Raw genomic sequence first — 12,757 nt, 5'->3', positions numbered from 1 at the left:
TGAAGAAGCGCACCGAGTCCAAATTGGAAGCCAGGCCACGCATATATATATATATATATATAAAATAATATATGGAATTGGGGGCAGACTGAAGAAGGCAGAGAACAGCGCAATTGGAAACAGCAAGAGGGCTGGGAGCGGCGCACGGGAAGGCAAGAAGAGAATGGCCGACATAGTGAAAAGAACACACCAGCCGACTCACGTAGAGTCTAACCCAGATCTATTTTAGATCTGGGCAGGAAAGTTCCTTTCTCCATTTAATTTCTATTTTATTTGTATTTTAATAATATCTAGTTAATTTATTTTAACTAGGGTTTGGATGGATTTTAATTTTGAGATTATGTGAGTATTTGTTTAGTTCGATTCAAAACTCGAATATTATTTGCGTGAGGAATTTATATTATTGCGTTTAATATTTTAAAAGATTAGTCACATTTTAATGATTTAATAATTTATGCATGACTGACTAAAGAATTGTTATAAATTAGATCCATAGGCAATATATATCACATGCTTGACTATGAGATCGAAATATGATTAGCTCGTGTGTGAGAATCGAGGAAGCTTAGTGAGTCAAATCCCCTTCCGAGATTAGAGGTTTCCAAAGAACTTAATGCTTATTTATTTTGTTGATATCTGTTCAGAAATCAGATAGTGAAATTGAATTAATAAAGGATTAATATGACTTGAGAAAACTTATTAATTAATTAAGGAAAATCCACCATTACATGCAAATATTTATAAAATACTATAAGGGTATTTTTGGTTTTGAATCAAATTGAATAGTTAATTACATAACCCAGATTAAATGAAATCGAAACCCTAGTGCATTAATTAATTAATTTTTCTCCCAAAGAATTCAGTTTTTTCATTTATTTTTCTTTTTATTTATCTGATTAATTAATTAGTTTAACTTAGACTAAATTAAAATTATTTTGGTATTGTGATCTAGTTCTCGTGGGATTAACAATCTTTTCATCACTATATGCATATTTGACTAGAATACACTTGTCCAAATTAATTGTGCATAAATGACAAATCAAGTTTTTGGTATCGTTGCCAGGGACTAGTTTATTTCATATCAAAATTACATAAGTTAGCCTTAGATTGAACATCTTTTTGTTTTCTTTTAGGATTTACAATTTTAATTTTATTTTATTTTTTATTATTCTTTTCATCTTTTAGAAATTTTATTTTTAATTTTAGTATTTTTATTTTTATTTGTAGGTTACATGGTGCATGACACGAACTAGTGGTGGAGAATTGATACCCCTTGATCAAGAAATTAAAAAAACTCTGAAAGAGCAAAATAAGGAAAAAAAGAACAAGATGGAGCAAAAACAACAGACTCAAAATAATCTAAGGACAATGAGCTTATATGCTATACCTATTCTGGATGGCACTACATCAAGCATTAAGAGGCCCAATGTGCAAGCAACCAACTTCGAGATCAAACCTGCAATTATTTAGATGATCTAGATGAGTGTACAATTTTCTGGCCCTAATGATGATCCTAACTCTCATGTTGCTAATTTTCTTGAAATATGTGATACTTTTAGGCATAATGGAGTTAGTGAGGATGCAGTTTGACTTGGGTTGTTTCCATTTTCCTTGAAAGATAGAGCAAAAGAATGGCTTAATTCTCTTCCAGCAAGTTCTATTACTACATGGAATGATTTGGAACAAAAGTTTTTATCTAAATATTTTTCACCTGCTAAAACGGCTAAATTAAGGAATGACATAACAACTTTTTCACAATTTGATAATGAATCCTTATATGAGTCATGGGAGAGATTTAAGGAATTGCATAGGAAATGTCCTCACCATGGTCTACCTGTTTGGATGCAAGTGCAAACTTTTTATAGTGGCATTAATCAATCTTCTCGTTCGATGTTAGATGCAACTGCAAGTGGTACCCTTATGAGGAAGACTCCCGAGGAAGCATATGAACTTTTGGAGGAAATGGCAGTCAACAGTTATCAATGGGACAATGAGAGAGCAAATAAAAAGAGAGTTGGAATTTATAATGTCGATTTTATCACTGCTTTATCTGTTCAAATTGCTGAATTAAATAAGAATTTGGATAATTTGGGGGTTTCAGCTATGAATGCTTCTTCTTCTTCTTCCCATTTTCTTTCTTGTGAGCTTTGTGGTCGAGGGGGACATGCTAGTGTAGATTGCCAAGTAGGAAATCATTTTTCTTCCGGTTCTTCTGAACAAGCTAATTTTATTTCTTATGGTGGCAACAAGTCAAATTTTAATCCCTACTCCAACACTTACAATCCAAGATGGAGAAGTCATCCTAATCTTTCTTGGAGTAATAATCAACAAAGAGTGTCCTCAGGCTTTCAACAACAACAACATCAAATTCCACAGGAGAAGAAGCCGAATTTGGAATATATGATGGCAAAGTTTATCAATAGTACAAAGGCAAGAATGCAAAGCTTGGAAACTCAAATTGAATAACTTGACCAAGTAATTTCAGAAAGACCACAAGGATGCTTTCCTAGCAATACTGAGAAGAATCCAAGGGAGCATGTAAAAGCCATCACTTTGCGAAGTGGAAAAGAATTGGAAAATAAAGAAAAAGATGAAGAGCATTCAAAAGACAAAGAAAGCCAAGAGCTTAAAGCCAAAGAAGAGGATCGTGATTTATCAACGAAGTAAAAGGGGAGTTCTTCTTCACTTAATTTAAAATCTTACAAACCTCCTCTTCCTTTTCCTAAAAGATTTCTAAAGGCTAACTTGGATAAACAATTTGCTAAATTTTTAAAAGTGTTTAAAAAGTTGCATATTAACATCCCTCTTCTTGATACTATGTCGCAGATGCCAAGTTATGCCAAATTTTTGAAAGACATAATTGCAAACAAAAGAAAGTTGAAGGAATTTGAGATGGTGAAACTTAATGAAGAATGCTCTGCAATTCTACAAAATAAATTGCCTCCAAAACTTAAGGATCCAGGGAGCTTTTCTATTCCTTGCACTATTGGTGAAATTAATTTTGATAAGGCTTTATGTGATCTCGGTGCAAGTATTAATTTGATGCCTTTTTCTGTTTTTAGGAAACTTGGATTAAAAGAACCAACACCCACCACTATTTCTCTTCAGTTGACTGATAGAAGTATCAAATATCCAAGGGGAGTAGTGGAGGATATTTTGGTAAAAGTAGATAAATTTATTTTTCCTGTTGACTTTATTGTTCTAAACATGGAAGAGGATCATGATATGCCCCTAATTTTAGGGAGACCTTTTCTCGCCATCGAGAGAGCTTTAATTGATGTCCCACAAGGAAAACTTGGCCTTAGAATTAATGATGAAGAAGTTGTGTTTGATGTGTTTAAGGCTATGAAACATTCAAATGGAAATGAAAATGAAGTCTTAAGGATAGATTGCATTGATGATTTGGTGGATAGGAAATTTCATGCATTTAGGTTAGATGACCCCACAGAAAATTGCATTGCTAACTCTTTTGATGTGAAAGATCAAATTTTAGATGAACAACACAAGGAGGCTGTGGGCTATTTGGGAGAAAAGCAAAAATTCAATCCATCCAAGAAAGACAAATTGCTATCTTTGGATGTTTCCTCTTCCTCTTCTTCGAAAGCCATACCATCAATTTAGAAGCCTCATATTCTTGAACTTAAACCTCTTCCTTCTCATTTAAAATATGTTTATCTAGGGCTTTCATCTACCTTACCTGTGATTATTTCTTCTTCTTTGATAGGTCTTGAGGAAGAAAAGTTGATGAGGGTGCTTAGGGAGCATAAAAAGGCATTTGGATGGAGCATTACTTACATTCATGGAATAAGTCCATCAATTTACATGCACAAAATCTTGATGGAAGAAGGATTCAAGCCTATGGTGCAACCCCAAATGAGGTTAAATCCTAATATGCAAGAGGTAGTAAAGAAAAAGGTGATAAAATGGCTTGATTTAGGTATTATCTTTCCTATCTCTGATTCTTCTTGGGTAAGTCCTATGCAAGTTGTGCCTAAAAAGGGTGGGATTACTATGGTGAAAAATGAAAATAATGAATTAATTCCCACAAGAACAGTAACAAAATGGAGGGTGTGTATTGTTTATAGGAAATTAAATGATGTTACAAGAAAAGATCACTCTCCCCTCCCCTTTATTGATCAAATGATTGAAAAACTTGCGGGTCAAGAATTTTATTGCTTTCTCGATGGTTATCACCAAATTCCTATTATTCCTAAAGACCAAGAGAAAACTACTTTTACATGCCCATATGGAACATTTGCATTTAGGAGAATACCCTTTGGTTTGTGTAATGCTCCTGCAACATTTCAAAGGTGCATGATCTCTCTCTTTTCAGACTTCATTGATGATTTTATGGAAATTTTTATGGATGATTACTCTGTTTTTGGATCTTCATTTGATGCATGCTTGCATAATTTGTCTTTGGTGCTCAAAAGATGTGAGGAATCTAATCTCATTCTTAACTAGGAAAAGTGTCACTTTATGGTTAGAGAAGGGAATGTTTTGGGCCACAAAGTGTCATCTAAAGGCATTGAAGTGGATCGAGCTAAAATTGAATTAATTTAAAAACTTCCTCTTCCTAAATCCGTAAAAGAAGTCAGGGGTTTTTTAGGACATGTAGGTTTTTACAAGAGATTCATTAAGGACTTCTCTAAAATTGCCAAGCCTTTAACTAATCTTCTAGTAAAAGATGCACCTTTTTAAATCACTGATGATTGTATACATGCATTTAATTGTTTGAAAGAGAAATTGATCCAAACTCCTATAGTTTCAACCCCGATGTGGAATTTTCCCTTTGAGATCATGTGTGATGCAAGTGATGATACTTTAGGTGCAGTTTTAGGACAAAGAATATATAAGAAATTTCATACCATTTATTATGCAAGTAGAACTATGAATGATGCACAAAAAAATTATTCAACAACTGAAAATGAACTACTTGCTGTAATGTTTGCTATTGAAAAATTTAGATCTTATTTGATATTATCTAAAGTAATTGTCTATACTGACCATTCTGCATTAAAGTATTTACTTGCTAAAAAAGATGTTAAACCTAGGTTGTTAAGATGGATTTTATTGCTGCAAGAATTTGACCTATAAATTAAGGATAAAAAAAGGCATTGAAAACTTGGTGGCTAATCACTTGTCAAGATTAGATGGGGAGCATGTGAAAAACATGGCTAAACAATCTTTGCATGATGAATTCCCTAATGAAAAATTATGCTTTGTACGAGATAATGATGAACCTTGGTATGCTGATTTTGCTAATTTTTTTGTAGGTAATGAGTTACCCCCTGACATGTCATTTCATCAAAAGAAGAAGTTTTTATCAGATGTAAGGTACTATCTTTGGGAGGAACCATACCTATACAAGATTTGTGGAGATGGGATGGTGAGGAGATGCATACCACAGGAGGAAATGCATAGCATACTCAGTTTTTGTCATGACAAAGAAGTGGGTAGACATCATGGACCTTCTGAGACAGCGGCCAAGGTTTTGCAAAGTGGCTTTTATTGGCCTACCTTATTCAAGGATGCTTATGCCCATGTAAGTGCTTGTAATCGATGCCAGCGGGCAGGTAATATCTCAAGGAAAAATGAGATGACCCTCAACAATATTCTTATTTGTGATATTTTTTATGTTTAGGGCATTGATTTCATAGGTCCTTTTCCCAAATCTTTCAATAATGAGTATATACTTGTTGTCATTGATTATGTGAGTAAATGGGTGGAAGCTAGTGCATGTCCCACTAATGATGCAAGGGTTGTCATAAAATTTTTGAAGAAAAATATTTTCACTAGATTTGGTACTCCTAGAGCTATCATTAGTGATCAAGGTACATATTTTTTGCAATAAGCAATTTGAAACTTTATTGGCTAAATATGGTGTTACCCATAAGATGGCTACCCCCTATCATCCTCAAACTAGTGGACAAGTGAAAATTTCAAATAGGGAATTGAAAAATATTTTGGAAAAGACTGTGAGCTTGTCTAGAAATGATTGGTCTTTAAAATTAGATGATGCACTTTGTGCTTACAAGATAGCTTTCAAAACACCTATTGGAATGTCTCCTTATCGACTAGTTTTTGGAAAGATTTGTCACCTTCCTGTTGAATTAAAGCATAAAGCATATTGGGCTATCAAATTGCTTAACTTTGATTTACAAGCCGCAGGTGCACAACGAAAGTTGACATTGAATGAACTTGAAGAATGGCGGCATGAAGCTTATGAAAATTCCAGGCTTTATAAAGAAAGAACCAAGGCATGGCATGATGCGCACATTAAAAAGGAGTTCAAAGTTGGAGAGAAGGTTCTTCTCTATAATTCTAGATTGAAGCTTTTTCCATGCAAGCTGCGGTCAAGATGGAGTGGTCCATACACAGTAACTCAAGTTTTCCCTTATGGCGTAATTGAAGTCTCTCATGAAACTAAGGGAACTTTCAAAGTTAATGGGCAACAATTGAAGCCTTATGTCGATGGTGGATATATATCTTTCTCCAAATCCACCATTCACTTGAAGGATCCTTGAGAATGACAACCAAGTCAAGCTAATGACTATAAAAAAGCGCTTGATGGGAGGCAACCTATTCGAAATATTATTTATTTTTCTTTTCTGTTATTTCTCTTAATGTTTAGAATGTTCTTGGATTGATTTCTTATTTTATTTTATTTTTCTTCTTTTTAGGACTTGTTGAATCCAGAAATCCGACATCTCTTCTTCAAAAGAATAAGCCCAACAATCTTCAAGCATCCCAATAAGGTCTACATCAGGGGAGTATTGTATTTATTTTCTTCTTTTCTTATTTTAAACATTGGGGACAATGTTTAATTTAAGTGTGGGGGTGGAAAATTCAATAATTCTTAAATTTTTTATTGCCAAAAAAAAAAAAAGTATATAACTTGCATGAATGATGATTTTATTTAGAAAAATGTTTTATTTTCATGTCTAGGCCGATTTCATGTTTCCTATATTAACTTTGGTTCAATGTATAGTTAATTCAAAATTGGGAACTGTTCTATTTGATTATTGATTCTAGGTTTCACAGTGCTAAGGAAAATGAATTGATTATGCCGAATTATCATGATTGTTGAAAATATGCTTCTTGATAAAATTCATGGGATTTTGTGATTATGCATGATTGATTATGTGAAAATAATATTGTGATTACTTCTTGAAACTAGGCCTAAACAGAGTTGAAGTAAAATGGGATCACTACAAGGAAATGTGGTATTGTCGACGAAGTTTTCCCGACGGTTTTATTAAGTGTCAGGAAAACATTACCATTGCCGGCTGTTTTATTAACCGCTGGTGATGGGTCAACATGACCGGCAGTTTAAAAACCTTCGGTTATAGCATACACATCCCCGGCGGTTTTTTAAAACCGCCAGTGATGTTGACCATAACCGAACCGCCGGTTATGTTTACCCTTTACCGGCAGTTTTAAAACTGTCGGGGATAGGATCTAGACCATAACCGGTGATTTTTGAATCGTCGGTTATGTTTACCCTTTACCGGCGGTTTTAAAACTGCCGGGGATAGGATCTATATAATACCCCCGCGTTTTTCCCTTTAACCCCTTCAATTTCTTCCAAAATCCCCCCTGCAAACCCTAATCGGTTCTCTCCTTCGATCACCCTCGCGCCTCGCTGCCTCCCTCGATCACCCTCGCCCTAGCTGGATCACCCTCGCTCGCTCACCTCACCTTCCCTCCCTCGCTCGCCTCGCCTTCCCTCCTTTGCTCGCCTCGCCCTCCCTCGCCTCGCCTCGCCCTCCCTCGCTCACTCTCAGTCGACCTCGCCCTCCCTCGGTCACTCTCAGTCGGCCTCGCCCTCGGCCTCGCCCTCGGCCTCGCCCTCCCTCACTTACTGATCAGTCGCACATGTAACCAGAGAAGTGGTGATTGGAATTGAGGTAAATTACAGTTCGATTGCTCCGCGATAGTTGTTCTTCCTTGATCAGGTTTGTCTCCAGCTTGTGTATAATGTATCTCTATTGTTTATTTATCTGTCTATACGTATGAATCTTGCGTGTTATCCCAGATCCTCTGTTTCTCCATTCCAGATCAATAGCATCATCTATGTTATGATTTGATTAGTGGAAAGACATAAGAAATCTCAGTTCATATAATACAAGGGCATTTTTGTGCAAATATATCAACTAAGAATACGTTATTGATGCTTATGTAATTAGTGGTTGAAATCTGAATATTTGGCTGCCAAGCAAACCCATAATATTGCTTGACACGAAGACGGATCACTAATAATATTTGGCTGCTTTTTGTTTTACCAGTTAGTGGTGATGCTATGATATGCTTGTGCTTTGTGCTTTGATTTTGGTTGCATTTATAGGCTAAGTTGGTGTCTGTATTTATAGATGCAATTAGCGATGATAAGCTACCTTGGACTTGGGCAAAACAAGAATAAGACTTTGCCACGGTTATACCTGGCCAGCCACAATTTTTTATTGGGTTCCATTGACAACTCAAATTTAGGTTATCCACTGATGCAAGAAATTAAGAGATTCAAACTGTCAAGACATTGAAGCAGTCCTGCAGATTAAATTGCAGGCTTCCTAGAAACCTCATGGATTAATTAAAAATCACCATAAATGTGAGGTGTTTTTCTAGTTAATTAAGTACTTTCCTGTTCACCATAAATTTGAGGTGTTGATTGCTAATGCTAACCATATTTGTTAATTGAATTTTCACATTGAGCATGTTAATGAATCTAAGGGATGTAATCAATACTGTGGTGCATCATAACAAATTTCCTCTTAGGTGGATTGGAATTATTTCCTTTGTTTTTTACATATTTGGAATGATTAATTCAATTGAAACAACCAGGGTATTTTTATTATGTTCTAATGTCTGTATTTGCATACTCTTAAAATTCTAACGTTTGGATTTTTTTTTTTTTTAATGTTGAAAATATTTGGGCATCTGGGTGCATAAATGTTTGTATATTATTTATAACTGTGGTTAATAACTAATAAGAACAAGAGATTGTAAACTCAGTCTTGAAAATAAGTTTTCTTTCAGTTGAGAGTTTCCTGTGTCTTTTGTATTTGAAGTTGTTCTCCTAGGGTATTGAAGAATCTTCTACTTGGTGCAAATATTAGGTAGCAGCATAGCAGGTTGTCATATGGGTGGTACAGGAATTGTAATATTTAATCACAGTACAATAGCAACTCCCTAAGGAGCACAGACAATAGATCTCCTTTACATCTATGTAAATGTATGAGATTTAGTAGTTTCCATATTTGAACCAGAAATTGAGAAGAGAGTGCAGAAAAAAAGTGTTCACCGAGTACATAATATGGTGTGGTAAAGGGATTGAGAGGTGCTTTAGGTTTGACATGAAATTCAAGGCTTCAACACTAAAACCCTAGCTGGGTAGAGGTTGACTCAAATATGAAATTTCTGGTTAGCAAAACTTGCTGCTGTAGTAGATTTACCTCTTGTAGTTATCATTATCATCATCCCATCAACTACATAGATTCTATCTAAATGATTATGTCTATCCATGACCATAAATTTTACAAGGTTATTATCATAGTTGCCAAGATTTTGGTATGATAGGGGTTCAGTATGGTGTATGTTGCTTAGTATAATAGGTGGTAGTTGAGTTTAGGCTTAGTTGGTATACTAAATGGAGTTGTGGTATGTTTTGAATTATGCTACTTAAATTATATATCTTTTTTTTTTTTAATAAAAATTAAATGTTTGTTGATGTTTTAAGATAAGTGAAATGGTCCATTTTCTTGCAAGATATTACACAATGTTATAGAATGAGGAAATGGTCCATTACCGACGGTTTTTAAACCGCCGATAATAATATTATTACCGGTAGTTTAAAAACCGCCGATAATGCTTATTTTTACCGGCGGTTCAACAAAATCGTTAGTAAATTTTTTTTCCCGGCGGTTAAAAATCGTCAGTAATATTTTCTAACGAACGTATTTCCAGCAGATTAAATTACCGCCGATAAAAGTTTTACTGGCGATTTTTTTACTTTTTTCGTCAGTTTTTTAACTGCCGAAAAAAGTCAACCCTCTTGTAGTGGATGATGAAAAAAAAAAAAGAGCAAAACAAAAATAAAAAATTGTTATTGTTATTTATCTACTCCAATGTTTTGAGCTGCTTAGTAGTAACTAGGGGTTGACAATGTGCTCCTGCATCATCTTTCGCGTCAAACGGTAGTTCAAAATATGAGTATGTAAATGCACTCTAAGCAATTATTTAGGCGAATAACCGAGTGTCTTCATCACAAAATGTCGACATTCGCATTAAAAGCCAAGTAATGCTTAGGAAAGATTGATTCAAAAAAAAAAATCATCCCTCTTACTCCTTAGGTTTGTAGTAGTGGAGAAAAGTGATTGCAAGAAGGCTATTGTATGATTTAATTGTGTTAGTTGCAAGATTTCATGAATTAATTTTGAAGTATGTATGGCATCAAAAATGATGATTTTGCGTAACTAATTCTTTCAATTAATACTTTTGGATTTAGAGTTGATATGATAATATGGAGGGTAATCAATTTCGAGATTAATTATGCATTGATATGTTATTAGATTATTGATTTTGGCCTAGTATGAAAATGAAATACTTATTTTGTATTTCTTCTCTACTTTGCTTGAGGACAAGTAAAAGGTTAAGTGTGGGGATATTTGATAAAACTTAATTGTATATATATTTTTATCTATTTTTCATCTTAATCTTGTGTTAATTTTTCTATATAAATGTGTGTTTATATAAATTTTACATTATTTTAATCTCTTTTTATAAGAACTCGGCAAAAAACATTAATTGAAGATTTGGGCATAAAAAATAATATTATAAAGTTAATTTTAAAATTAATATAATTAAGTATATTATATTATATTATGTTATTTATATATATTATAGTAAATTGGCGTGAACGTGTACTAGGCATTCCATGTGCACATTTATATATAATATATTATAAGATATTAATATAAGATATATACTATTATAAGATATATTATAAAATATTGAATATATTATATATAGAATATAATATTATTATTATTATAAAATAAAAGTGAAGTCCATGTTTAGGAAGAATCGAAGCAGCGCACCGAGTCCAAATTGGAAGCCAAGCCACGCGTATATATATAAAATAATATATGAAATTGGGGGGCAGATTGAAATAGGCGGAGAGCGGCGCAATTGGAAACAGCAAAAGGGCTAGGAGCGGCGCACGGGAAGGCAAGAAGAGAACGGCCGACACAGTGAGAAGAATACACCAGTCGCCTCACGTAGAGTCCGACCCAGATCTGTTTTAGATCTGGGCAGGAAAGTTCTGTTCTTCATTTAATTTCTATTTTATTTGTATTTTAATAATCTCTAGTTAATTTATTTTAAATAGGATTTGGATGGATTTTAATTTTGAGATTATATGATTATTTATTTAGTTCGATTCAAAACCCAAATATTATTTGCGCGAGAAATTTATATTGTTGCGTTTAATGCTTTAAAAGATTGACCATATTTTAATGATTTAATGATTTATACATGATTGACTAAAGAATTGTTATAAATTATATCTATAGGCAATATAAATCACGTGCTTGACTATGAGATCGAAAGATGATTAGCTCGTGTGGGAGAATCGAGGAAATTTAGTGAGTCAAATTCCTTTTCGAGATTAGAAATTTCCAAATAACTTAATGCTTATTTATTTCGTTGATATCTGCTCAGAAATCTGACAGTAAAATTGAATTAATAAAGGATTAATATGACTTGAGAAAACTTATTAATTAATTGAAGAAAATCCATCATTACATGCAAATAATTATAAAATATTGTAAGGGTATTTTTGGTTTTGAATTGCATTGAATACTTAATTACATAATTCAGATTAAATGAAATCGAAACACTAGTGCATTAATTAATTAATTTTTCTCCCAAAGAATTCAATTTTTTCATTTATTTTTCTTTTTATTTATCTGATTAATTAATTAGTTTAACTTAGATTAAATTAAAATTGTTTTGGTATTATGATCTAGTTCTCGTGGGATCAACACTCTTTTTATCACTATATGCATATTTGATTAGATTACACTTGTCCGAATTAATTGTGCATAAATCACCCATCAATAGATGCAGATATATTTGATACCATTGAAAGTGAAGCTGTTATAGAATGGTTCTAAGATATGAGATCTCGTAGAGGAATATTCTAGATTAGCCTCCACTGAATTAATTTTTTGGGTTCACTGCTACCAAAGAAGAGATTATAAATTGAAGATCCATTTGAGCTATTATGTTTTAAAAAGGGATTTTATTAAAATGTCATGATATAAACTTATCATACGAATGATGCATCACGCAAAAGTTATTAGTATGGTTTGTTGTGAATGAATGTAGAACATATTGTAACCCTTGTTATGCAAAAATCTTGGCAATGGAAGTTTTAATGTTTTATGACCAAGAATGCACGATATTTTGGCTTAAAGGAGGGTTCTAGGATGAAGTTATACATTCAACTATGTTTTTTCGAGAAACTAGATTGATCAGTTACCAAATTTTTCGCACAAAAATCACCCAAAAGGCAATTTTCTAAGGTTAGTTATGAATGTTCTCGCGAAGTCTATCCATAACGCTCAAAATGGATCGTTGCTAAAAACTATCCAGTTCGTTAACTTACTAGTAATTGTGGAAGCAGTATAAAAATATGAGAAAATCCTACATAATGGGTAGGGAAGTCTAGTTTTGTGTGGAAAATTGGATTCACTAG

At 33.5% G+C, this 12,757-nt stretch overlaps 1 non-coding gene across 1 annotated transcript; it reads right to left on the bottom strand.

Moving 5' to 3' along the window:
• Positions 1 to 1,725: 1,725 nt before the first annotated feature.
• LOC127800838 (small nucleolar RNA R71) lies at positions 1,726 to 1,832 on the bottom strand. Its single transcript, XR_008022866.1, has one exon. It is a non-coding gene; the product is annotated as a small nucleolar RNA R71 (small nucleolar RNA).
• Positions 1,833 to 12,757: the final 10,925 nt, after the last annotated feature.

Source organism: Diospyros lotus, chromosome 4 (genome assembly GCF_014633365.1).
Source record: "Diospyros lotus cultivar Yz01 chromosome 4, ASM1463336v1, whole genome shotgun sequence".
NCBI classification, from domain to species: domain Eukaryota; kingdom Viridiplantae; phylum Streptophyta; class Magnoliopsida; order Ericales; family Ebenaceae; genus Diospyros; species Diospyros lotus.
Note: the sequence above shows the minus strand (reverse complement) of the source record. Positions and strands in the feature narration are given on the sequence as shown.